The sequence below is a fragment of the Tachyglossus aculeatus genome, chromosome 22 (assembly GCF_015852505.1).
Source record: "Tachyglossus aculeatus isolate mTacAcu1 chromosome 22, mTacAcu1.pri, whole genome shotgun sequence".
Taxonomy (NCBI): Eukaryota; Metazoa; Chordata; class Mammalia; order Monotremata; family Tachyglossidae; genus Tachyglossus; species Tachyglossus aculeatus.
The window spans coordinates 10,411,402-10,436,898 of record NC_052087.1 but is presented as its reverse complement, the minus strand read 5'-3'; the positions used below and the strand labels follow the sequence as shown (position 1 = coordinate 10,436,898).

The following is a 25,497-nucleotide window of genomic DNA, read 5'->3' as shown; positions in this document are numbered from 1 at the left end:
GCTCAAGGTCTTAATCCCCATTTTACAGATGAGGGAACTGAGGCACAGAGAAGTTAAGTGACTTGCCCAAAGTCGCACAGCTGACAATTGTACAAACAAATCTCTTTGTACAGATTTATAACTCTATTTATTTTACTTGTACATATTTACTAGTCTATTTATTTTGTTAGTGATGTGCATCGAGCTTTATTTCTATTTATTCTGATGACTTGACACCTGTCCACGTTTTGTTCTGTTGTCTGTCTCCCCCTTCTAGGCTGTGAGCCCGTTGTTGGGTAGGGACCGTCTCTATCTGTTGCCGACTTGTACTTCCTAAGCGCTTAGTCCAGTGCTCTGCACACAGTAAGCGCTCAATAAATACGATTGAATGAATGAATGAATGAATGCCAAGCACTGTTCTAAGCGCTGGACCATTACCATGCACGTTATTGGATAGGGACCGTCTCTATCTGTTGCCGACTTGTACTTCCCAAGCGCTTAGTACAGTACTCTGCACACAGTAGGCGCTCAATAAATACAATTGAATGAATGAATGAATGCCAAGCACTGTTCTAAGGGCTGGACCATTACCATGCCCGTTATTGGGTAGGGACCGTCTCTTTCTGTTGCCGGCTTGTACTTCCCAAGCGCTTAGTACAGTGCTCCGCACACAGTAAGCGCTCAATAAATAGGATTGAATGAATAAATGTCCGTTATTGGGTAGGGACCGTCTGTATATGTTGCCAACTTGTACTTCCCAATCGCTTAGTACAGTGCTCTGCACACAGTAAGCGCTCAATAAATACAATTGAATGAATGAATGAATGCCAAGCTCTGTTCTAAGCGCTGGACCATCACCATGCCTGTTATTGGGCAGGAACCGTCTCTTTCTGTTGCCGACTTGTACTTCCCAAGCGCTTAGTACAGTGCTCTGCACACAGTAAGCACTCAATAAATACGATTGAATGAATGAATGAATGAGTGCCAAGCACTGTTCTAAGCGCTGGACCATTACCATGCCCGTTATTGGGTAGGGACCGTCTCTTTCTGTTGCCGACTTGTACTTCCCAAGCGCTTAGTACAGTGCTCTGCACACAGTAAGCGCTCAATAAATACGATTGAATGAATGAATGAATGAATGCCAAGCACTGTAGGGATTGATTGAATGAATGAATGAATGAATGAATGAATGAATGAATGAATGAATCTAAGCGCTGGACCATTACCATGCCCGTTATTGGGTAGGGACCATCTCTGTCTGTTGCCAACTTGTACTTCCCAAGCGCTTAGTACAGTGCTCTGCACACAGTAAGCGCTCAATAAATACGATTGAATGAATGAATGAATGAATGCCAAGCACTGTAGGGATTGATTGAATGAATGAATGATTGAATGAATGAATGATTGAATGAATGAATGAATCTAAGCGCTGGACCATTACCATGCCCGTTATTGGGTAGGGACCATCTCTGTCTGTTGCCAACTTGTACTTCCCAAGCGCTTAGTCCAGTGCTCTGCACACAGTAAGCGCTCAATAAATACGATTGAATGAATGAATGAATGAATGCCAAACACTGTAGGGATTGATTGAATGAATGAATGATTGAATGAATGAATGATTGAATGAATGAATGAATGCCAAGCACTGTAGGGATTGATTGAATGAATGAATGATTGAATGAATGAATGAATCTAAGCGCTGGACCATTACCATGCCCGTTATTGGGTAGGGACTGTCTCTATATGTTGCCAACTTGTACTTCCCAAGCGCTTAGCACAGTGCTCCGCACACAGTAAGCGCTCAATAAATAACAATTGAATGAATGAGTGAATTAAAAAAAAAAACCCAAATCCAGGGTGGGAAGGCAAGTGGAAAGCAGGTGCGATTGGTTGGGGGCGGAGGTGTGGGGCTGGGCATCCGCCTTCTCATTGGTGGATTTCCAGGGCGTGCGCCAATTCCTCCTCCCTGATTGGCGGCGGCGAAGCGGCAGGTAGCGCGGCCCCCGGAGCCTCGCTATTGGCCGGAGCGGCTCCCCGGGCGCGCGCCCATTGGCCGTCCGGCGCCGGGCGCGGCGCTCCGATTGGCCAGCGGCCCGGGGCGCCCGCGGGCCTCCTGATTGGCCGTCGGGGAGCGGCAGGTATCCGGGCTCCCCGGCGCTCCCATTGGCGGGCGGGTGGCGGTGCGGGGAGGGGCGCGGCTATTGGCGGGCGGGGGGGCCGGGCCCGCGCCGGCGGGGAGCGGATTGGTCGGAAAGTAGGTTAGTGGTGCGACATTTAGGGAAGGCAGAAAGTAGGTCAGGGACGGAGGGGCCTGTTTACGTCCGCCGCCGCCGCCGGAGGAGCCGCCGGGACGGACCGGACCCCAAAGCGGTGAGTCCTCGCCGCGGTCCGGCAGAGCCGAACCGAACCGAACCGACCCGAACCGGGCCCGGAGGGGAGGGGCGGAGCAGCGCCCCCGGGCGGCCGCTCCGGGTCCTGCGCCAGCCCGCCCGGCTGGACGGCTCGCGCTGCCTGCCTTAAAGGGACAGCGCCCCCCCTCCGCTCTTAAAGGCGCAGGCACCCCCCGTCCATCCCCCACCTGTTAGCTCCAGGATGAGGTGTGTGTGTATAGGTGTGTGTGTGTGAGAGAGAAAGCCGGTTGTACTTATTAAGCGCCTACTATGTGCAGAGCACTGTACTAAACGCCTGTGTTGGGGGGGTAAAATGGGTCAGTGTCCTGCAAGCCACAGCATCTTGCTCCGCCTCCCCTCCTCTTGCCCCCCATCTCAAAGGGCCCAAACGCATCTTTGGGGGGGTCATGATTTGGGGGTCCAAACGCCCCTTTAAGGGGTCATGATTTGGGGGCCCAAACGCCCCTTTTTGGGGCCATGATTTGGGGGTCCAAATGCCCCTTTTAGGGGCCATGATTTGGGGGCCCAAACCCCCCTTTTAGGAGCCATGATTTGGGGGTCCAAACGCCTCTTATAGGGGCCATGATTTGGGGGTCCAAACGCCCCTTTTAGGGGCTATGATTTGAGGGCCCAAACGCCCCTTTGGGGGGCCATGATTTGGGGGTCCAAACGCCCCTTTGGGGGGCCATGATTTTGGGGTCCAAACTCCCCTTTGGGGGGCCATGATTTGGGGGCCCAAACCCCCCTTTTTGGGGGGCCATGATTTGGGGGTCCAAACGCCCCTTTGGGGGGCCATGATTTGGGGTCCAAACGCCCCTTTGGGGGGCCATGACTTGGGGACCCAAACGCCCCTTTGGGGGGCCACGATTTGGGGACCCAAACGCCCCTCTTAGGGGCCGTGATTTGGGGGTCCAAATCCCCCTTTTAGAGGCCATGATTTGGGGGTTCAAACGCCCCTTTGGGGGGCCATGATTTGGGGGTCCAAACGCCCCTTTGGGGGGCCATGATTTGGGGTCCAAACGCCCCTTTGGGGGGCCATGACTTGGGGACCCAAACGCCCCTTTGGGGGGCCACGATTTGGGGACCCAAACGCCCCTCTTAGGGGCCGTGATTTGGGGGTCCAAATCCCCCTTTTAGAGGCCATGATTTGGGGGTTCAAACGCCCCTTTGGGGGGCCATGATTTGGGGGTCCAAACGCCCCTTTGGGGGGCCATGATTTGAGAGCCCAAACGCCCCTTTGGGAGGGGGGGCATGATTTGAGAGCCCTAACGCCCCTTTGGGGGGGGGGGCATGATTTGGGAGCCCAAACGCCCCTTTTAGGGGCCATGATTTGGGGGCCCAAACTCCCCCTTTTGGGGGCCATGATTTGGGGGAGTGGGCAGCTCCTGGAGCCTGCAGGGGCCCTGCAGAGGTTGGGGAGGGGGGACACCCGGGATCTTGTTCTACTGCCTCCTCTCCCCCTACTCCCACAGCTCAGAGAGCCCAGTGCCCCTTTTGGGGGCCATTATTTGGGGGGTGGGCAGCTTCTGGAGCCTGCAGGGGCCCTGCAGAGGTTGGGGAGGGGGAACACCCGGGATAGTGTCCTTGGAAGGCCCAGTATCTTGCTCTACTGCCTCTTCTCCCCCCATTTCCACAGCTCAAAGAGCCCAATGCCCCTTTCAGGGGCCATGATTTGGGGGCCCAAACCTCCCCTTTTGGGGGGGGGGCCGTGATTTGGGGGGTGGACAGCTCCTGGTGCTTGCAGGGGCCCTGCAGAGGTTGGGGAGGGGAGATACCCGGGATAGTGTCCCTGGAAGTCCCAGCATCTTTCTCTATTACCTCCTCTCCCCCCACTCCCACAGCTCAAAGAGCTCAATGCCCCTTTGGGGGGGGTCCATGATTTGGTGGCCCAAACGCCCCTTTGGGGGGCCATGATTTGGCGGCCCAAACCACCCCTTTTTGGAGGCTGTGATTTGGGGGTTGGACAGCTCCTGGTGCTTGCAGGGGCCCTGCAGAGGTTGGGGAGGGGAGATACTCGGGATAGTGTCCCTGGAAGTCCCAGCATCTTTCTCTATTACCTCCTCTCCCCCCAATCCCACAGCTCAAAGAGCCCAGTGCCCCTTTTAGGAGCTATGATTTGGTGGCCCTAACGCCCCATGATTTGGGGGGTGGGCAGCTCTTGGAGCTTGCAGGGGCCCTGCAGAGGATGGGGAGGTGGGGGGATACCCGGGATAGTGTCCCTGGAAGGCCCAGCATCTTACTCTACTGCCTCCTCTTCCCCCACTCCCACAGCTCAAAGAGCCCAGTGCCCCTTTTAGGGGCTATGATTTGGGGGCCCAAACGCCCCTTTTGGGGGGCCATGATTTGGGAGGTGGGCAGCTCCTGGAGCTTGCAGGGGCCCTGCAGAGGTTGGGGAGGGGGGACCCTCGGGATAGTGTCCCTGGAAGGCCCAGTATCTCTCTCTACCACCCCCACATCTCTAAGAGCCCAAACGCCCCTTTTAGGGACCATGATTTGAGGGATGGGCAGCCCCTGAAGCCTGCAGGAGTCCTGCAGAGGTTGGGGAAGTTGCGCGGGGGGGGGGACACGCAACTTAGCCCGTTGTGGGCAGGGATTGTCTCTCTTTTTGGCTGTATTGTACTTTCCAAGAGCTTAGTACACTGCTCTGCACACAGTAAGCACTCAGTAAATACGACTTAATGAATGCAGGGGTCCTGCAGAGGTTGGGGAGGGGAGACACCCGGGATAGTGTCCCTGGAAGGCCCAGCATCTGGCTCTACTGCCTCCTCTCCCCTGAATCCCACAGCTTAAAGAGCCTAGTGCCCTTTTTGGGGGCCATGATTTGGGGGGTGGGCAGCCCCTGGAGCCTGCAGGGGCCCTGCAGAGGTTGGGGAGGGGGGATACCCGGGATAGTGTCCCTGGAAGGCCCAGCATCTTGCTCTACTGCCTCCTCTCCCCCAACTCCCACAGCTCAAAGAGCCCAGTGCCCCTTTTTGAGGGCCATGATTTGGGGGGTGGGCAGGTCCTGGAGCTTGCAGGGGTCCTGCAGATGTTGGGGAAGGGGGTTATCCTTGGGATACTGTCTCTGGAAGGCACAGCATCTCGTTTTCTTCCTCCTCGTCCCCTACCCCCCCCCCCCCCCCCCCGCCATTCCCAAATCTCAAAGATCCCAAACACTCCTTGTTGGGGGACGATTTGCAGGGTGGGCAGCTCCTGGAGCCTGCAGGGGCCCTGCAGAGGTTGGGGATGGGGGGCACCCGGGATAGTGTCCCTGGAAGGCCCAGCATCTTGCTCTACTGCCTCCTCTCCCCCCACTCCCACATCTCAAAGAGTCCAATGCCCCTTTTAGTGCCTATGATTTAGGGGATGGGCAGCCCCTGGAGCTTGCAGGGGTGTTGGGGACGGGGGGATACGAGGGGCGGTGTCCCATAAAGGCACAGCATCTCGCTCTACTGCCTCCCCACCCCCCAACCCCCAAATCTCAAAGAGCCCAAAAGCCCCTTTGATGGGTATATGATTTGGGGGGGGCGGGCCTGGAGACTTCAGGGGTCCCACAGGGGTGGGACACAGAGGATAGTGTGCCTATACAGGCACAGCATCTCATTCTGCTGCCTCCTCTGCCCCCACCCATTTAATAATAATAATAATAATACTTGCGGTATTAAGCGCTTACTATGTAACAGGCACTGTACTAAGTACTGGGGTGAATATAAAAGCCCAAAGTCCCCTTTGTGTGGTGGGGATGATTTGAGGGGTGGGGAAGCCCCTGGAGTCAACAGGCGTTCTGCAGATGTTTCGGGGGGACACAGGCTACTGCCTCTCTGAGCCTCAGTTCCCTCATCTGTAAAATGGGGATTAAGATTGTGAGCCCCACGTGGGGCAACTAGATCACCTTGTATTCCCCCCCAGTGCTTAGAACAGTGCTCTGCACATAGTAAGCGCCTAACAAATGCCATCATTGTTATTATTATTATTAAAGGCACAGCATCCCATTCTGCTGCCCTCCCCCCGATATCTCAAAGAACCCACAGACCCCTTCGGTGGGGATGTAATTTGAGACTTGTCTACGTGTTTTGTTTTGTTGGCTGTCTCCCCATTCTAGACTGTGAGCCCATTGTTGGGTAGGGACTGTTTCTATATGTTGCCGACTTGTACTTCCCAAGCGCTTAGTACAGTGCTCTGCACACAGTATGCGCTCCATAAATACGATTGAATGACTACCCCAGTCCCCTGCAGGCCTGGGGGCAGAAGATGGGGGTCTTCCCGGGAATTGCGGGTCTGCAGAGGGACAGCCCGGCGGTGGGGGCTGAGAGCTCCCATCTGGGTTTTAGGAAGAAGGCATGCTTGCATTTTTCATTTTCTCTCCTGTCTCCGCCTGCTTCTGTCTGTTCATTTCGTCTGCCCTCGAAAAGATTGCACCGAGTTTTGCCTGCTGAAACGGCCGGCGGGTATGAAAAGACCCCTGGACGCCGGGATCTCTCCCCCAGCTCCCCGCCTTCCCCAATCCCACCCCGCCAAGAGGAGGCCGAACCTGGGTTGGACAGGTGTCACCGGGGAGAAGGGTCTTGGTGGCAGTCGTGGACGGCGGGGATTGGGAAGACACCAACATGGGACTGGCTTTCAATCAATCAATCAATTGTATTTATTGAGCACTTACTGTGTGCAGAGCACTGTACTAAGCGCTTGGGAAGTACAAGTTGGCAACATATAGAGACGGTCCCTACCCAACAGTGGGCTCACAGTCTACCTTGGTGCTCGTGGTACAGGCAGCCTTCCTCCCGGTGAATGGAGTCGGCCAAGGGAAAGGGAGAGATGAGAGAGATGGATGGATGGATGCTCTCGTTGGGATTGTGGACATCTCTGCCCCTTTAGACGCTCAGGATAATAATAATAATAATAATAATAATAATAATAATAATAATAATAATGGCATTTATTAAGCACTTACTATGTGCAAAGCACTGTTCTAAGCTCTGGGAAGGTTACAAGGTGATCAGGTTGTCCCATAGGGGGCTCACAGTCTTAATCCCCATTTTACAGATGAGATAACTGAGGCCCAGAGAAGTTAAGCGACTTGCCCAAAGTCACACAGCTGGCAATTGGCGGAGCCGGGATTTGAACCCATGACCTCTGACTCCAGAGCCCTTGTTCTTTTCCACTGAGCCACGCTGCTTCTCTGTCCTGCTTCTCAGGATGTGATGACCGACCTGACCTGACCTCAGATTGGCTTCGTAGGCCCGCCCCTTCCCTCTCACCCTCCTCCCCCCAAGCAGTGGCAGAGCCAGGGTACGGGCAGGAATAGCGTGGCTTAGTGAATAGAGCCTAGGCCTGGGAATCGGAAAGACTGGTTCTAATCCTGGCCTGTCATGAGCAGGGAATAATAATAATAATAATAATAATAATAATAATAATAATGGTATTTATTAAGCACTTACTATGTGCAAAGCACTGTTCTAAGCACTGGGGAGGTTACAGCGAGATCAGGTTGTCCCATGGGGGGCTCACAGTCTTCATCCCCATTTTACAGATGAGGGAACTGAGGCCCAGAGAAGAATAATAATAATGATGGTATTTGTTAAGCACTCACTATGTGCCAAGCACTGTTCTAAGCGCTGGGGAGGTTACAAGGAGATCAGGTTGTCCCACAGGGGCTCACAGCCTTCATCCCCCTTTTACAGATGAGGGAACTGAGACCCAGAGAATAATAATAACAATGATGGTATTTGTTAAGTTTTTACTATGTGCCAGGCACTGTTCTAAGCGCTGGGGAGGTTACAAGGAGATCAGGTTGTCCCACGGGGGGCTCACAGTCTTCATCCCCATTTTACAGATGAGGGAACTGAGGCCCAGAGAATAATAATAATAATAATAATAATAATGATGGTATTTGTTAAGTGCTTACTATATGCCAAGCACTGTTCTAAGTGCTGGGGAGGTTACAAGGAGATCAGGTTGTCCCACGGGGGGCTCACAGTCTTCATCCCCATTTTACAGATGAGGGAACTGAGGCCCAGAGAATAATCATAATAATAATGATGGTATTTGTTAAGGGCTTACTGTGTGCCAAGCACTGTTCTAAGCACTGGGGAGGTAACAAGGTGATCAGGTTGTCCCACAGGGGGCTCACGGTTTTAATCCCCATTTTACAGATGAGGCACTGAGAAGTAAAGTGTCTTGCCCAAAGTCACCCAGCTGACAATTGGCAGAGCCGGGATTCGAACCCATGACCCCTGACCCCAAAGCCCGGGCTCTTTCCACTGAGCCACGCTGGAATGAGAAGCAGCATGGTAGTAGCGGATAGAGCAGGGGTCTGGGAATCAGAAGGTTGTGGTTTCTTATCCTGGCTCCTCCATTTGTCTGCTGGGTGACCTTGGGCAAGTCACTTCACTTCTCCGGGCCTCAGTTACTTCATCTGGAAAATGGGGATTGAGACTGTGAGCCCCATGTGGGGCAGGGACTGTGCCCAACCTGATTAACCTGTGTCTACCCTAGCACTTAGTTCATTTTTTTTCTTTCTTTTTAAAGGCAAGAGCATGGACAGGGGACTGGTCTCTTCCCTTGGTCCTCTGCTCCCCTTCGCCCCCCGACCCCGTCAGCACTACATACTCATTCTTCGAGAAACTCATTTCTCGACAAATAATAATAATAATGATAATAATAATAATAATAATGGCATTTGTTAAGCACTTACTATGTGCAAAGCACTGTTCTAAGCTCTGGGGGGGGATACAATTGTCCCACGTGGAGCTCACAGTCTTAATCCCCATTTTTACAGATGAGGTAACTGAGGCTCAAAGAAGTTAAGTGACTTGCCCAAGGTCACACAGCAGACTTGTGGTGGAGCCGGAATTCGAACCCATGACCTCTGACTCCAGAGCCCGCGCTCTTTCCACTGAGCCACGCTGCTTCTCCTGTTAAGCACATGATGGCATGTGTTAAGCGCTTCCTATGTGCAAAGCACTGTTCTAAGCACTGGGGAGGATACAAGGTGATCGGGTTGGCCCACGGGGGGCTCACAGGCTTAATCCCCATTTTACAGATGAGGGAACTGAGGAGCAGAGAAGTTAAGTGACTTGCCCAAAGTCGCACAGCTGACAAGCGGTGGAGCCGGGATTTGAACCCATGACCGCTGACTCCCAAACCCGTGCTCTTTCCACTGAGCCCCCGATTCACGTCTTTCTACGGTTTTTGCCTCCCTTTATGAACTCTAGCTAAAAGCTGATCCCGAGAAGCTTCCCGTTTGGTGCCTTTTCGGGAAGATTTTGAGAGGCACCTCTAGTTTTCTTTGCCCCCAGCCAACCGACCTGCAAGCTCTTTATGGGCAGGGAATAGTATCGTATTCTGCTAAGTGCTTAGTACAGTGCTCTACGCAGACTAAGCGCTCAATAAATGTCATTGATTAACTGATCCTGACATGGCACGTTTATCTGTCAGGGCATCATGTTCCGTCTCACTTGATCTCACTGGTGTCACCGGTACTGAAACTGTGAAATCAATCAATCAATCAATCGTATTTATTGAGCGCTTACTGTGTGCAGAGCACTGTACTAAGCGCTTGGGAAGTCCAAGTTGGCAACATATAGAGACAGTCCCTACCCAACAGTGGGCTCACAGTCTAAAAGGGGGAGACAGAGAACAAAACCAAACATACTAACAAAATAAAATAAATAGAATAGATATGTACAAATATAATAAATAAATAAATAAATAGAGTAAAAAATATGTACAAACATATATACATATATACAGGTGCTGTGGGGAAGGGAAGGAGGTAAGATGGGGGGATGGAGAGGGGGATGAAGGGGGGAGGAAGGAAGGGGCTCAGTCTGGGAAGGCCTGTCAGGGCATCATGTTCCGTCTCACTTGATCTCACTGGTGTCACCGGTACTGAAACTGTGAAATCAATCAATCAATCAATCGTATTTATTGAGCGCTTACTGTGTGCAGAGCACTGTACTAAGCGCTTGGGAAGTACAAGTTGGCAACATATAGAGACAGTCCCTACCCAACAGTGGGCTCACAGTCTAAAAGGGGAAGACAGAGAACAAAACCAAACATACTAACAAAATAAAATCAATAGAATAGATATGTACAAGTAAAATAAATAAATAAATAAATAGGGTAATAAATATGTACAAACATATATACATAGATCCCATAAGAACAGGTTCATGGGATTCCAGGATTTTGCTTTTTTAAAAAATAATGGTATTTATTAATAATAATAATAGTATTTGTTAGAAAAGCACCGTGGTTCAGTGGAAAGAGCACGAACTTTGGAGTCAGTGGTCATGGGCTCAAATCCCGGCTCTGCCAATTGTCAGCTGTGTGACTTTGGGCAAGGCACTTCATTTCTCTGGGCCTCAGTTACCTCATCTGTAAAATGGGGATTGACTGAGTCCCCCGTGAGACAACCTGATCACCTTGTATCCCCCCAGCGCTTAGAACAGTGCTTTGCAGATAGTAAGCGCTTAATAAATGCCATCATTATTATTATTAAGTGCTTACTACAGACAGTGTCCAACTCGATGTGCCTTTATCCACCCCAGCGCTTTGTACAGTGCCTGTCACATAGTAAGCGCTTAACAAATACCATCATCATCATTATTATTATTATTATTATATGCCAGGCACTATACTAAGCCCTGGGGGTGGATACAAGCAAATCGGGTTGGACACAGCCCCTCTCTCTTGTAGGGCTCACAGTTTCAGTCCCCATTTTACAGATGAAGTAACTGAGGCCCAGAGAAGTGAAGTGACTTACCCAGGGTCACACAGCAGACAAGTGCCAGAGCTGAGATTATCAATCAATCAAGCAGTCGTATGTATTGAGCATTTACTATGTGCAGAGCACTGTAATAATAATAATAATAATAATGATGATGGCATTTGTTAAGCGCTTACTATGTGCAAAGCACTGTACTAAGCGCTGGTTAATAAAATACAACAGAGTTAGCAGGCACATTGCCTCCCACCATGAGCTTGAGAGCTCAGGTTCTTTGCTTTCCCAATCACTTCAGAATTCAGGAACACTATAATGTTTTTTTTTTTATATTTTTTTATTCCTCACCTGTTGAGATTCATAAATTAGATCGATTTATTGGGGTCAAGGGTGGGGGTAGTGGAGGGGGTGGGAGGAGAATCAATCAATCAGTCGTATTTATTAAGCACTTACTGTGTGCAGAGCACTGTACTAAGCGCTTGGGAAGTACATGTGTTCCCAAAAGGAACACATATATATGTTGCCAACTTGTACTTCCCAAGCGCTTAGTACAGTGCTCTGCACACAGTAAGCGCTCAATAAATACGATTGAATGAATGAATGAATGAACTTTAAACCATTTCTATCTTAATTTAGATTTTATACGTTTATTGCTGACTCTGCTCTACTGTTCATCTAATTCATATTTGAAAAAAATACTTTTTGTCTTTAGTCAAGGCTTTATTATCTTTTCAAGCAGGTTCAGTGTAAGGATAAGTGGTTCTCCTGTTTTGGAAAGAAGTGAATATCTGGAAAAATGATTAAAAATCAAACCTAAAATAGCTAACATTTACATAAGTTCCCCCCTCTTGTTCTCCAAACAGTATTCGCAGTTAATCTGAAGTCAAAGGGAGCAAGGTTTAATGACCTACATTTGTCTTTTTCCCAAAACAGGCGTGTTTAGCAAATAGCTCCCTAAAAGCACAATTTTGGGGAGCGAGATTTAAAAATTAAACGGGGGCATTGGTGTCAAATGGCCAGTAAAATGTCCCACGCTTTTATTTTCATATTAATATTGGTTATGCCTCAGATTGAAGTCCGGACCAACCTGAGTGGAGCTGGAGGTTAAACGTGAGCCAGCAGAATTTCAGATTTCTTTTTGAACAGTGGATGCTAAATTTCTGGACAGGAAAATCTTTCGGCTTGGTTAATTCATGAGAAGCAGCGTGGCCTAGCGGAAAGAGGCCGGGCCTGGACCTGGGTTCTAATCCCAGCTCTGCCAATTGCTTGCTGTGTGACCTTGGGCAAGTCATTTCACTTCCTCTATCAATCAATCGTATTTATTGAGCGCTTACTGTGCGCAGAGCACTGTACTAAGCACTTGGGAAGTACAAGTTGGCAACATATAGAGACGGTCCCTACCCAACAGTGGGCTCACAGTCTAGAAGGGGGAGACAGAGAACAAAACGTATTAACAAAATAAAATAAATAGAATAGATATGTGCAAGTAAAATACATAAATAGAGTAATAAATACGTACAAACATAGAGAGCTCGCTTGTAGCCTCCTCAACTGTAAAATGGGGATTCAGTCCTTCCCCTTCCTTCTTAAACTGTGAGCCCCATGTGGGCCAGGGACTGTGTCCAACCTGCTTAACTCGTCCCTACCCCAGTGCTTAAAATAGTGCTCAATACATAGTAAGGGCTTAACAGGAACTATAATAATAATAGTAACAAATTCTGGGACAATACGTAACGTTGTGAGCGGAATGGCCTGCAAAAATCGAAAAAATATTAGTTCTAGCAGACTAGCGAAGGGTGATCTTCACCCCGTGTTCAGTATAAATTTGTACAACAAAGGTTAGAGCCAAATCATATGCTGTGATGGAAATCCGGCTAAAGGGGGTGAGGAGGGAGAAGGACCTGGGTTCGAATTCCGGCTCCGCCACTTGTCTGTGGGATCTCAGGCAAGACACTTCACTTCCATGCACCTCAGTTCCCTCATCTGTAAAATCGGGAAGCGCCCAGTAAGCCCCATGTGGGACACGGACTGTGTCCAACCTGATTAGCTTGTGTCTTATCAGGAGCTTAGTACCGTGTCTGGCACATAGTAGGTGCTTAACAAATACCATAAAAAAAAAAAGCGGTAGCAGAGACAGAGGGAGGACAAGCTTGGGGTTGTGGACCGTTCAGTCTGGTCGGTCAATTGTATTTTTTTGGTCCTCTACTAAGCTCCTGGGAGAGGACAATAATAATAATAATAATAATGATGATGATGGTATTTGTTAACCATTTACTATGTGTCAGGCACTGTACTAAGCACTGGGGTGGATACAAGCAAACCGAGTTGGATGCAGTACCTGTTCATTCATTCACTCAATCGTATTTATTGAGCGCTTACGGTGTGCAGAGCACTGTACTAAGCGCTTGGGAAGTACAAGTCGGCAACATATAGAGACGGCCCCTACCCAACAGCGGGCTCACAGTCTAGAAGGGGGAGACAGACAACAAAGCAAAACATGTAGACAGGTCTCACAGTCGTCAGAACAAATAGAATTAAAGCTGTATGGACGTCATTAACAAAATAGAATAGTAAATATGTACAAGCAAAATATGTATAAGTCCCATGAGCTCACAGTCACGATCCTCATTTTCCAGATGAGGTCACTAAGGCCCAGAGAAGTGAAGTGACTTGCCCAGGGTCACACAGCAGGCAAGCAAGAGAAGCAGTGTGGCTCAGTGGAAAGAGCCTGGGCTTTGGAGTCAGAGGTCATGGGTTCAAATCCCGCCTCTGCCAATTGTCAGCTGTGTGACTTTGGGCAAGTCACTTAACTTCTCTGGGCCTCAGTTACCTCGTCTGTAAAATGGGGATTAAGACTGTGAGCCCCCTGTGGGACAAGCGGATCACTTTGTAACCTCTCCAGCGCTTAGAACAGTGCTTTGCACATAGTAAGTGCTTAATAAATGCCATTATTAAAAAAAAAAAAGCAGTGCAACCGGGTTTAGAACACATGACCTGTGTAACGGACACAGAAACTCCTCACCCTCGACTTCAAGGCTGTCCATCACCTCGCCCCCTCCTACCTCACCTCCCTTCTCTCCTTCTCCAGCCCACACTCTCCGCTCCTCTGCCGCTAATCTCCTCACTGTGCCTCGTTCTCGCCTGTCCCGCCGTCGACCCCCGGCCCACGTCATCCCCCGGGCCTGGAATGCCCTCCCTCTGCCCATCCGCCAAGCTAGCTCTCTTCCTCCCTTCAAGGCCCTACTGAGAGCTCACCTCCTCCAGGAGGCCTTCCCGCACTGAGCCCCTTCCTTCCCCTCTCCCCGTCATTCCCCTCTCCATCCCCCCCATCTTACCTCCTTCCCTTCCCCACAGCACCTGTATATATGTATATATGTTTGTACATATTTATTACTCTATTTATTTTACTTGTACATATCTATTCTATTTATTTTATTTTGTTAATATGTTTGGTTTTGTTCTCTGTCTCCCCCTTTTAGACTGTGAACCCACTGTTGGGTAGGGACTGTCTCTATATGTTGCCAACTTGTACTTCCCAAGCGCTTAGTACAGTGCTCTGCACACAGTAAGCGCTCAATAAATATGATTGATTGATTGATTCCTTGCCCATGTAAACGTGGCAGGGAGACCCGGCGTCTGCTTCAACCAGCAAACCCATCAGTACCCGCACCGTGATCCGGGCCGAATCGCCGTCCAGCCCTGGCTGCTGCCCGTTCTCTGGAGGCCCTTGCTGGGCCTCGGAAGAAGTAGGAGATTCCCGCCCCATCCAGGGCCATCCCTCACCTATCTGCATTGGTTTTTCACATCTGTGTCCCCTGGTGGGCAGGGATCATGTCCACCATCTGTGTTTGCGTTGTAATGATAATAATGATGATACTTGTTAAGCGTTTACTGTGTGCCAGGCACTGCACTAAGCGCTGGGGTGGATACAAGCAAATCGGGTTGGACATGGTCCCTGTCCTATGTGGGGCTCATAGTCTCATTCTCATTCATCCAATCGTATTTATTGAGTGCTTACTGTGTGCAGAGCACTGTATTAAGCGCTTGGGAAGTACAAGTCGGCAACATAGAGAGACGGTCCCTACCCAACAGCGGGCTCACAGTCTAGAAGACTCCATCTCGCCTATCTCACCGCCGACCCCTGGCCCACGTCCTGCCTCTGGCCTGGAACGCCCTCCCTCCTCAAATCCGACAGGTAACTACTCTTCCCACCTTCAAAGCCTAATTGAAGGCACATCTCCTCCAAGAGGCCTTCCCTGACTAATCCCCTCCTTTCTTCATCTCCCACTCCCTCCTGCGTCCTCTTGACTTTCTCCTTTTGCTCCCTCCAAGCCCCACAGCATTTATGTATGAATCTGTGATTTATTTGTACTGATGTTTGTACATCAACTTGATATGTTGCCAACTTGTACTTCCCAAGCACTTAGTACAGTGCTCTGCACACAGTAAGCACTCAATAAATACGATCGAATGAATGTTTGTTCCCCCACCCCCACCCCCAATACTGTAAGCTGGTTGTGGGCAGAGAATGCGTCTGTTGATTGTTGCATCGAACTCTCCGAAACGCTTAGTACAGTGCTGTGCACACAGTAAGTGTTTAATATGGTTGAATGAATACCCTACCAAACGCTTAGTACAGCTCTCTGCACATAGTAAGCCCTCAATATATACCTTTGACTGACTAATTGATACCGACTGCTTCCTATTTGGGCACAAGAAAGAAGTGAAGCTAAAACACGTCAGATGCTCTGTTCAAATAAAGAATCACACATTAACATTGGGACAACCATTGAGTTGCAGAGGTGTAGGTGCTGACTGGATCAATCAATCAATCGTATTTATTGAGCGCTTACTGTGTGCAGAGTACTGTACTAAGCACTTGGGAAGTACAAGTTGGCAACATAGAGAGACGGTCCCTACCCAGCAGTGGGCTCACAGTCTAGAAGGATACTGATACTACCTGCTATTTTTTTCGTTATTTTTTTTTTATGTTTATTACACACTTTGTTCCAGGCACTATACCAAGCAGCGAGGTAGATATGAGATAATCAGGTGGGACACAGTCCCTGTTCCACATGGCGCTCACAGTCTTAATCCCCATTTTCCGGATGAGGGAACTGAGGCCCAGAGAAGTGCAGTGGCTTGCCCAAGTTCACACAGCAGACAAGCGGCGTAGCTGGGATTAGAACCCAGTTCCTCTGGCTCCCAAGCCCGTACTCTTTCCACTAGACCATCCTCTTCCTTCCGTCCTTTCACTCCCCAAAGAGAAACACGTATTTCATCAGTTGATGTACAGATCCGCAAAATATTACCCCTTCTCATCCCAACTCAGTTGTTTAAGGATTAAGTCAGTACTATACACTCTGGAGGAAGAAGATTAAGCATCACTTGGCTGTTAGGGTCGACCGGAATCCTGAAATACGAATCTGTGTCCAATCATGCGTGGACTGCTTCAGCATTGGCAGGAACGGGCCATCGAATGTGAACTGCGTGTCCAATCTGCCGTGCTCCTCAACGAGCTGGGAGAACTTTTAAGTCTTGAACTTTTGGCATAGGTAAACCTCCCAGGAGAGCTTTAAATAGGGCCTCCTTCTTCCAGGAAAAACAGTCCTTCTTTAAGTTCTCCAACACATTAAGCCATGACTCGAGCCATTACCCTCCGAATATTTATTGCCAGCTTGGTGAGCAGACAACCCTTCCAAACTTTTTTTTTTCTTTTGGAGAAGAAGCATGGCCTGGTGGGAAGAACATGGGCCTGAGCTTCGGAAGACCTGGGTTTTAATCCTGGCTTCATCGCATACCTGCTGTGTGATCTTGGGCAAGTCACTTCACTTCTCTGGGCCTCAATTTCTCATCTGTTAACGGGGATTTAACACCTGCTCCTCATTCCTATCAATCAATTGTTATTTATTGAGCACTTACTACAGGCAGAGCACTATACTCAGAGCTAGGGAGAGTACAGTACAACAGAGTTGGTGGACCTGTTCCATGCCCGCAATGAGCTTACAGTATGGGGGGGATACAGGTGTCAATATAAATAAACAAATTACAGCTATGTACATAAAACAGTGCTTCGCACATAGTACATGCTTAACAAATACCATCATTATTATTATTATCAGTGATGTGGGGCTGAGAGAGGAGTGAATAAAGGGTGTAAATCCAAGTACCAATCCCTGCCTAAGCCCTCCTTTCCTCTTCTCCCATTCCCTCCTTCATCGCTGTTACTTGCTCCTTCATTCATCCTCCCTCCCAACCCCACATCACGGATGTATTTATCTGTAATTCATTTATTTATCTATCTATTCATTTACATTAATATGTCTCCCCCTCTAGACTGTGAGCTCATTATGGGCAGGAACGTGTCTGTTGTTATATAATGATGGCATTTATAAAGCACTTACTATGTGCAAAGCACTGTTCTAAGTGCTGGGGAGGTTACAGGGTGATCAGGTTGTCCCACAGGGAGCTCACAATCTTAAATTGTACTCTCCCTAAGACTTTGTAAGGTGCTTTGCACACAGTAAATGCTCAATAAATACGATTGAATGAAGGTGGAAGGCCCACGCAAGAGGGAGTGAGAGGAGAGCTAGCTCATTATGGGCAGGGAATGTGCCTGCTAATTCAGTTGTACTCTCCCAAGCGCTTAGTACAGTCCTCTGCGCATAGTAAGTGCTCAGTAAATATCACTGAGAGAGGAAATGCGGACTTAGTTGGTGAAGGTCTCTTGGAGGAGATGTGGTTTTAATAAGGTTTTGAAGGTGAGAGTGATCATCTGTCGGATATGAAGGGGGAGAGAAGGCTGCAGCGAGATGAGATCGAGATACACAGAGTAGGTTGCCATTCTAGAAGCAAAGTGTGCAGCCTGGATTGTAGTGGGAAATCAGGGAAGTGAGGTAGGAAGGCGTGAGGTGTTTGAGTTCTTTAAAGCCGATGGTAAGGAGTTTCTGTTTGATGAGGAGGTGGATGGGCAACCCCTGGAGGTTCTTGAGGAAACAGGGAAACAGCCTGAAGGGTTTTGTAGAAAAATGATCCAGGGCGGCAGAGTGAAGTATGGACTGAAGCTGGGAGACCCAGGGGGGATGGGAACTGTGCCCAGCCTGATTATCTTGTACCTTTCCCAGTGCTTAGTACAGTGCTTGACACATAATAAGCACATAAATTCCACAACTACATTCCCATTTGACCGATTTGGAATTAGAGGAAGCCAGAGACAGAAATGATTCCGAGCCAGTTCCCAGTGGTCTGACAATTGGCAGTTCTGGGTCATTCATTCATTCATTCATTCATTCATTCATTCATTCATTCATTCATTTATTCATTCGTATTTATTGAGCGCTTACTGTGTGCAGAGCACTGTACTAAGCGCTTGGGAAGTACAAGTTGGCAACATATAGAGACAGTCCCTACCCAACAGTGGGCTCACAGTCTAGAAGGGGGAGACAGAGAACAACACAAAACATATTAACAAAATAAAATAAATAGAATAAATATGTACAAATAAAATAAATAAACAAATAGAGTAATAAATACATTCATTCAATCGTATTGAGCGCTTACTGTGTGCAGAGCACTGTACTAAGCACTTGGGAAGTACAAGATGACAACATATAGAGATGGTCCCTACCCAAAAACGGGCTCACAGTCTAAAACGGGGAGACAGACAACAAAACAAAACCTGGACAGGTGTCAAGTCTTCAGAACAAATAGAATTAAAGCTAAATGTACATCATTAACAAAATAAATAGAATAGTAAATATGTACAAGTAAAATAAATCTGTGCAAACATATATACAGGTGCTGTGGGAGGGGAAGTAGGTAGGGCGGGGGTGATGGGGAGGAGGAGAGGAAATAGGGGGCTCAGTCTGGGAAGGCCTCCTGGAGGAGGTGAGCCCTCAGCAACGTGTGGGGTAACTGTAGTCAGAAAGAGGCCAGCATCTCATCGGGGAATGAAATGGGCCACTTGGACCTGTGCCGGTAACTTCGCTCAAAGGAGACTAGCTGTGAATGGCACGTTCCATTCCAATTAGATGTCTTATGTAGACTTCCCGACTCTTTGGCTTTCAAGTTGGAGCTGAAGTTTTAAATCCTCTGCAGTTATTGTTTGTTCTTCATTTATTCATTGTCGTATTTATTGAGCACTTATTGTGTGCAGATCACTGTACTAAACACTTGGAAAATACAGTTCAACAACAAATAGAGACAATCCCTACCCAACAACGGGCTCACAGTCTAGAAGGGGGGAGACAGGCATCAAAACAAGTAAATGAGCATCGATATAAATGAACAGAATTATAGATATATACACATCATTAATAAAATAAATAGAATAATAAATATGTACATATATACACAAGTGCTATGGAGCGGAGAGGGGGGCAGGGCAGGGAGGGAGTCAGGGCGATGGGGAGGAGGAGCAGAGGAAAAGGGGAGGCTTAGTCTGGGAAGGCCTCCTGGAGGAGGTGAGCTTTAGTAGGGCTTTGAAGGGGAGAAGTGTGCCAGTTTGGTGGATGTGGGGAGGGAGGGTTCTGTTGTACTGTCCCAAGTGCTTAGTATGGTGCTCTGCACACAGTAAACTCTCAAGAAGTACAATTAAGTGAATGAATAAAAGTTCCGGTCTGTTGTCCACCCTTAGATTGCTGTTTCTATTATGTTTTTTGAAAATGGTACTTAAGCGCTGTCTATGTGCCAAGCTAAACCCTGGAGTAGATAAAGGATGATCGGGTTGGATGTGAACCGGGTCCCACATGGGGCTCGCAGCGTAATTAATCCCCATTTTTACAGATGAGGTAATTGAGGCCCGGAAAAGTGAAGTGACTCGGTCGAGGTCGCACAGTGGACAAGTGGCGGAGCCAGAATTAGAACCCAGGTCCCTCTGATTCCTAGGTCCGCGCTCTATCCACTGGGCCATGCCTCTGTTTTTTTGGATGAGGAACCGTGTTTCTTGTCCACTAATAATTTGTCATCGGGATTAGCTAGATTGAATTCAGGCCACTGCTTACAGAAAGACTTAGTGAATTCATTCTTTGTTACTCCACAGGTCTGTCTGGGGAGAGATATTTTGTTGGTGATGAGAACCAGGCCCTGTGTTCTTTAGCTGATCGCCTTTAATTGTGTCCCGTGTAATCCAAGAGATGACGATTCATGTTGAGTCACATCCACTTTAATAGTCTTCACCGATCCCGTTTTTTAAAAAGAGATAATTGCCCGTATAAATCATCACTTGCTTCCCGTCGCAGTTTCTGTTTCTGTTTCCGTGACTCTTTTGGGCATCCTGTTCGGATGGGCTGGGTACGCGTCTGCCAACTCTGTTAAATCACACTCTCCCAAGCGCTTAGTACAATGCGCTGCACACAGTAAGAGCTCGGCAAATGCCGTTGATTGATTGAATGAGCTCATTTCTCTCCAGAGGCCTGAGAGTAAAGTTAATTAGGCTTAAGTGTGGGGTGTGTGTGTGTGTGTGTGAGCAATCTGTGCATTCTAACAAATTCTCCAATAGAGTAATGGTGTGTGCACTTCTCTCCCTGGATGTCCCACTGACACCTTGAACCAAACATGTCCAAAATGATGCTCCTTATCTTCCCACCCAAGCCTGCCTTCCCCATCTTTCCCATCTCTGTAGGCAAATCCGCTGTTCTCCCTATCTCACAAGCCGGTAACCTTAGCGTTGTCCTCGAATCATCTTTCTCATCCAACCCCCGTATTCCGTCTGTCACCAAATCTTGTTGGTTCTACCGTCACGACATCACTAAAATCCACCCTTTCCTCTCCCTCCAAGCAGCTCCCGTCCCAAGCCAAGCATTTATCCTATCCAGCCTTGATTCCCGCATCAGCCTCCTTGCTGACCTCCCACCCTCCTGCCTCTCCCCACTCCAGTCCAGATTTCACCCTGCTGCCCAGATCATTTTTCATAAATAACGTTCTGGTCACACCTCCCGACTACTCAAAGACCTCTAGGGGTGGCCCATCCACTTCTGCATCAAACAGCGTGGCTCGGTGGAAAGAGCGCGGGCTTTGGAGTCAGAGGTCATGGGTTCAAATCCCGACTCCGCCACTCGTCAGCTGGGTGACTTTAGGCACTTAACTTCTCTGTGCCTCAGTTACCTCATCTGTAAAATGGGGATTAAAAAACTGTGAGCCCCCCGTGGGACAACCCGATCGCCTTGTATCCTCCCCAGCTCTTAGAACAGTGCTTTGCACATAGTAAGCGCTTAATAAATTCCATCAATCATTATTATTGTTATTATTATTATTACCATCATATTTAAAGTACTGTGAGCTCACCCTCTCCCACCTCACCTCATTGACCTCCTATTGCTGCCCACCCCACACACTTCACTCCTCCAAGATCAGCTTGCAAACTGTCTCTTGACCTCTTCTATCTCTCCGCCAACGCTTTTCCCAACATCTTCCCTCTGGCCTGGAACCCCCTCCCCGTCCATATACACCAGACCACCACTCTCCCCTCCTTCGAAGCGTTATTAAGGGCACATCTCCTCCAAGAAGCCTTCCCCTATTTAGCTCTCTTTTCCCCAGCTCCCTCTCCCTTCTCTGTCAATCAGTCGATCGAATTTATTGAGTACTTACTATGTGCAGAACACTGTACTAAGTGCTTGGGGATGTACACTGTTACAGAGTAGACGTTCCCTAACCACAACGAGTTTACAGTCCATCTGTGCATTTGGGCCCTTTAGGTGTTCTGTATTCACCCCAGCCTCTGCCCCAAAGCGCTTATATACATATCTTTATATATTGATATTTATGTCTGTCTCACCCTCCAGACTGTAAAGTCCTTTTGGACAAGGAACGTGACTACCATTTATTCATTCATTCAATTGTATTTATTGAGCGCTTACAGTGTGCAGAGCACGGTACTAAGTGCAGTACAAGTTGGCAACATATAGAGACGGTCCCTTCCCAACAATGGGCTCTTGTTGTGCTCTCCCAAGTGCTCAGTACAGTAGAGAAGCAGCGTGGCTCAGTGGAAAGAGCACAGGCTTGGGAGTCAGAGGTCATGGGTTCTAATCCCGGCTCCGCCACATGTCTGCTGTGTGACCATGGGCAATTCACTTAACTCTCTGAGCCTCAGCTCCCTCATCTGTAAAATGGGGATGAAGACGTGAGCCCACGTGGAACAACCTGATCACCTTGTTTCCCCCCCCCAGCGCTTAGAACAGTGCTTTGCACATAGTAAGCACTTAGCAAATGCCATCATTATTATTTTTATTATATACAGTGCTCTATGTACTGTAAGCGTTCAGTAAATGCCATTGATTGATTTCCACCAGGAGGTGAAGAAGACCTGATCCACAGTGGTCGTGGAAGGAGCTTGCCTGGGAATTATTGTAGAAGAGAATTCTTCATTCATTCAGTCGTATCTGTTGAGTGCTTACTGTGTGCAAAGCACTGTACTAAGTGCTTTGGAGAGTATAGTATAACAACAAAGAGACATATTTGTTGCTGAATTATGGTGATGGTATTTGTTAAACGCTTACTATGTGCCAAGCACTGTTCTAAATATTGGGGTAGATACAAGGTAATCAGGTGGTCCCATGTGGGACTCACAGTCTTAATCCCCATTTTACAGATGAAGTAACTGAGGTGCAGAGAAGTTAAGTGACTTGCCCAAAGTCACACAGCTGATAAGTGGCAGAGCTTGGATTAGAACCCATGGCCTGTGACTCCCAAGCACGTGCTCTTTCCACCAAGACACGCTGCCCAAGTGCTTAGTACAGTGCTCTGCACACAGTAAGTGCTCAATAAATACGACTGAATGAATATTCCTGCCCACAATGATAATGGGCAGGAATGAGGCAAAGCGAATATGGGAAGGGAATGTTTTAAGTGTCTGTTCAGAGTTTCTTTTGTAGATTTCAGAATCAGGCACCCTTCCACGACACAACTCAGTTATGCGCCTCCAAAGTGTTCTCCCCATTGACTTGTCTGTTATAGATTAGGACCTATCCCAGGCCTTTTGGAAAAGGAACATGAAATTGCTTCCCATGCCAAATACTAGAATAGCACCATTAAAGTGATTCAAAGCATAACATCACATTATTGAATGAGGAGTTGCGATGAGGAGGCTGCAAAAGTAGAATTTTGTTCTACAGACTGCGGTAATGGTTTTCTTATTTTTTCCATTGTTTCACTTTTTGAAATATTTGTGAAGCACTTAATATTCATTCAGTGGTATTTATTGAGAGCTTGCTGTGTGCAGAGCACTGTACTAAGCGCTTGGAAAGTACAGTTCGGCAACAGAGACAGTCCCTACCCAACAACAGGCAGTGCCAGGCGCTGTATTAAGCACTGGGGTAGATACAAGCTCATCAGTTTGGACGCAGCCCATGACCCACGTGGGCCTCACAGTCTTAATCCCCATTTCACAGACAAGGTAACTGAGGCCCAGAGAAGTGAAGTGACTAATCCAAGGGCACACAGAAGACAAGTGGCCGAGCCGGGATTAGAATCTGTGCTCTACCACTAGGCCAAACTGCTTCTCTAACGCTGTTCTGAGCTGTAGCGAAGAACAGATTAAACAGTAGCCGTCTTCATAACGTACCTGCACCACCCTGGCACTCTGTTAAGGACTCCTTAGTCATTGTGAGAAATTGCACCGCTTTCTTGAAAATAGAAGCAAGACTCTTTAATTCCCAGATTTTTCCCGCCAGTGGCGTTGAGACCCTAACTGCTTCTTCACCCTTCTGAGCATCTTATAATAATACATTGCAACTTTGAAGTGCAGTGAGCTCCGAAGACTGAATGAGAACCAGTCAAAGATACCTCTGCCACATCCATTGCTAAATGACGTTTGCCGGCGCTTATCTGCTCCGGGGTCTCTTCGGCGCCTTGATAATCTGACATCTTCTGAGGACAGAGCTCCCTCTGAGATCCATAGTGTTTGTTGAAGGACTAATAGTAAGAATAATAATAATTGTGGAATTTGTTAAGCGCTTACTCTGTGTCAAACTGTTCATTCAATTCATTTTTTCATTCAGTCGGATTTATTGAGCGCTTCCTGTGTGCAGAGCACTGTATTCGGTGCTTGGGAGAGCACGGTACAACGATAAGCAGACACATTCCCTGTCCACCGTTCTAAGGGCCGAGGAAGGTACAAAATCATCATCAGACACAATCCCTGTCTGACCCACCGGGTTCACAATCTAAGTAGGAAGGAAGGAGAATGGGTATTGGATCCCCATTTTGCGGATGAGGTAACTGAGGTACAGAGTATTGGATCCCCATTGTACAGATGAGGTAACCAAGGTACAGAGAAGTGAAGTGACATGCCCAGGTCACCCAGCAGGCACGTAATGGAGTTGGGATTAGAACCCAGGTCCTCTGACTCACAAGCCTGTGCTCTTTCCTCTAGGCCGTGCTGCTTCTGGGTTAATCCCTCTCTGTGGTGACGGTATCCCTCTAGACTGTAAACTTGTCACTCATTCGGATTTATTAGGCACTTACTGTGTGCAAAGCACCGTACTAAGTGCTTGGGAGAGAACAGTATAACAGACACATTCCATGGCCACAGCGAGATTACAGTCTGGGGGGGAGGCAGTTATTTATATAATATATATATATATATAAATTACAGATATGTACGTATGTGCTGTGGGGCTGGGGGTGGGTGAATAAAGGGCAACTAAGAAGGGAGTGGAAGAATAGGAAAAGAGTGTAGTCAGGGAAGGCCTTTTGGAGGAGATGGGCCTTCAATAAGGCTTTGAAGGTGGGGAGAGTAGTTGTCTGTCAGATGTGAGATTTGATGCCAAATTGATGTCAAATTAATTGTCAAATTGATGCCAATTTGTACTTCCCAAGCGCTTAGTACAGTGCTCTGCACACAGTAAGCGCTCAATAAATACGATTGATGATGATGATGTGAGGCTGGAGGGCATTCCAGGACAGAGGCAGGACGTGGGCGAGGGATTGGCGTTGGTGAGATAGATAATAATAATAATAATAATAATAATGATGGCATTTATTTAGCGCTTACTATGTGCAAATCACTGTTCTAAGCGCTGGGGAGGTTACAAGGTGATCAGGTTGTCCCACGGGGGGCTCACAGTCTTAATCCCCATTTTACAGATGAGGTAACTGAGGCCCAGAGAAGTGAAGTGACTTGCCCAAAGTCACACAGCTGACAAGTGGCAGAGCTTCAAGACACAGCGGAAAGGTTGGCATTAGGGTAGTGAAGGATACGGGCTGGGCTGGAGGAGGTGAGGTCGGAGGGGGCAAGGGGATTGAGTGCTTTGAAGCCAGTGGTGAGGAGTTTCTTTCTGTTTCTTGCTGAGGTGGAGGGGCAACCACTGGAAGTTCCTGAGGAGTGGGGAAATGTGGCCTGTACGTTTTGTACAAAAACGATGCAGCTGGCAGAGCGAAGTTTGGACTGAAGACGGGAGAGACAGGAGGCAGGGAGATCAGCAAGGAGGC

At 48.3% G+C, this 25,497-nt stretch overlaps 1 protein-coding gene across 3 annotated transcripts in view; it reads left to right on the top strand.

Annotated features, from left to right (window-relative positions):
- Window positions 1–2,274: 2,274 nt before the first annotated feature.
- Window positions 2,275–25,497, top strand: part of ARNTL (aryl hydrocarbon receptor nuclear translocator like) — an 80,287-nt gene continuing 57,064 nt past the window's right edge. For all 3 annotated transcript variants that reach the window (XM_038764147.1, XM_038764146.1, XM_038764145.1), the window contains exon 1: window positions 2,275–2,349. The gene's annotated coding sequence lies outside the window, so the exon portion shown is untranslated. The remainder of the gene's footprint in view (window positions 2,350–25,497) is intronic.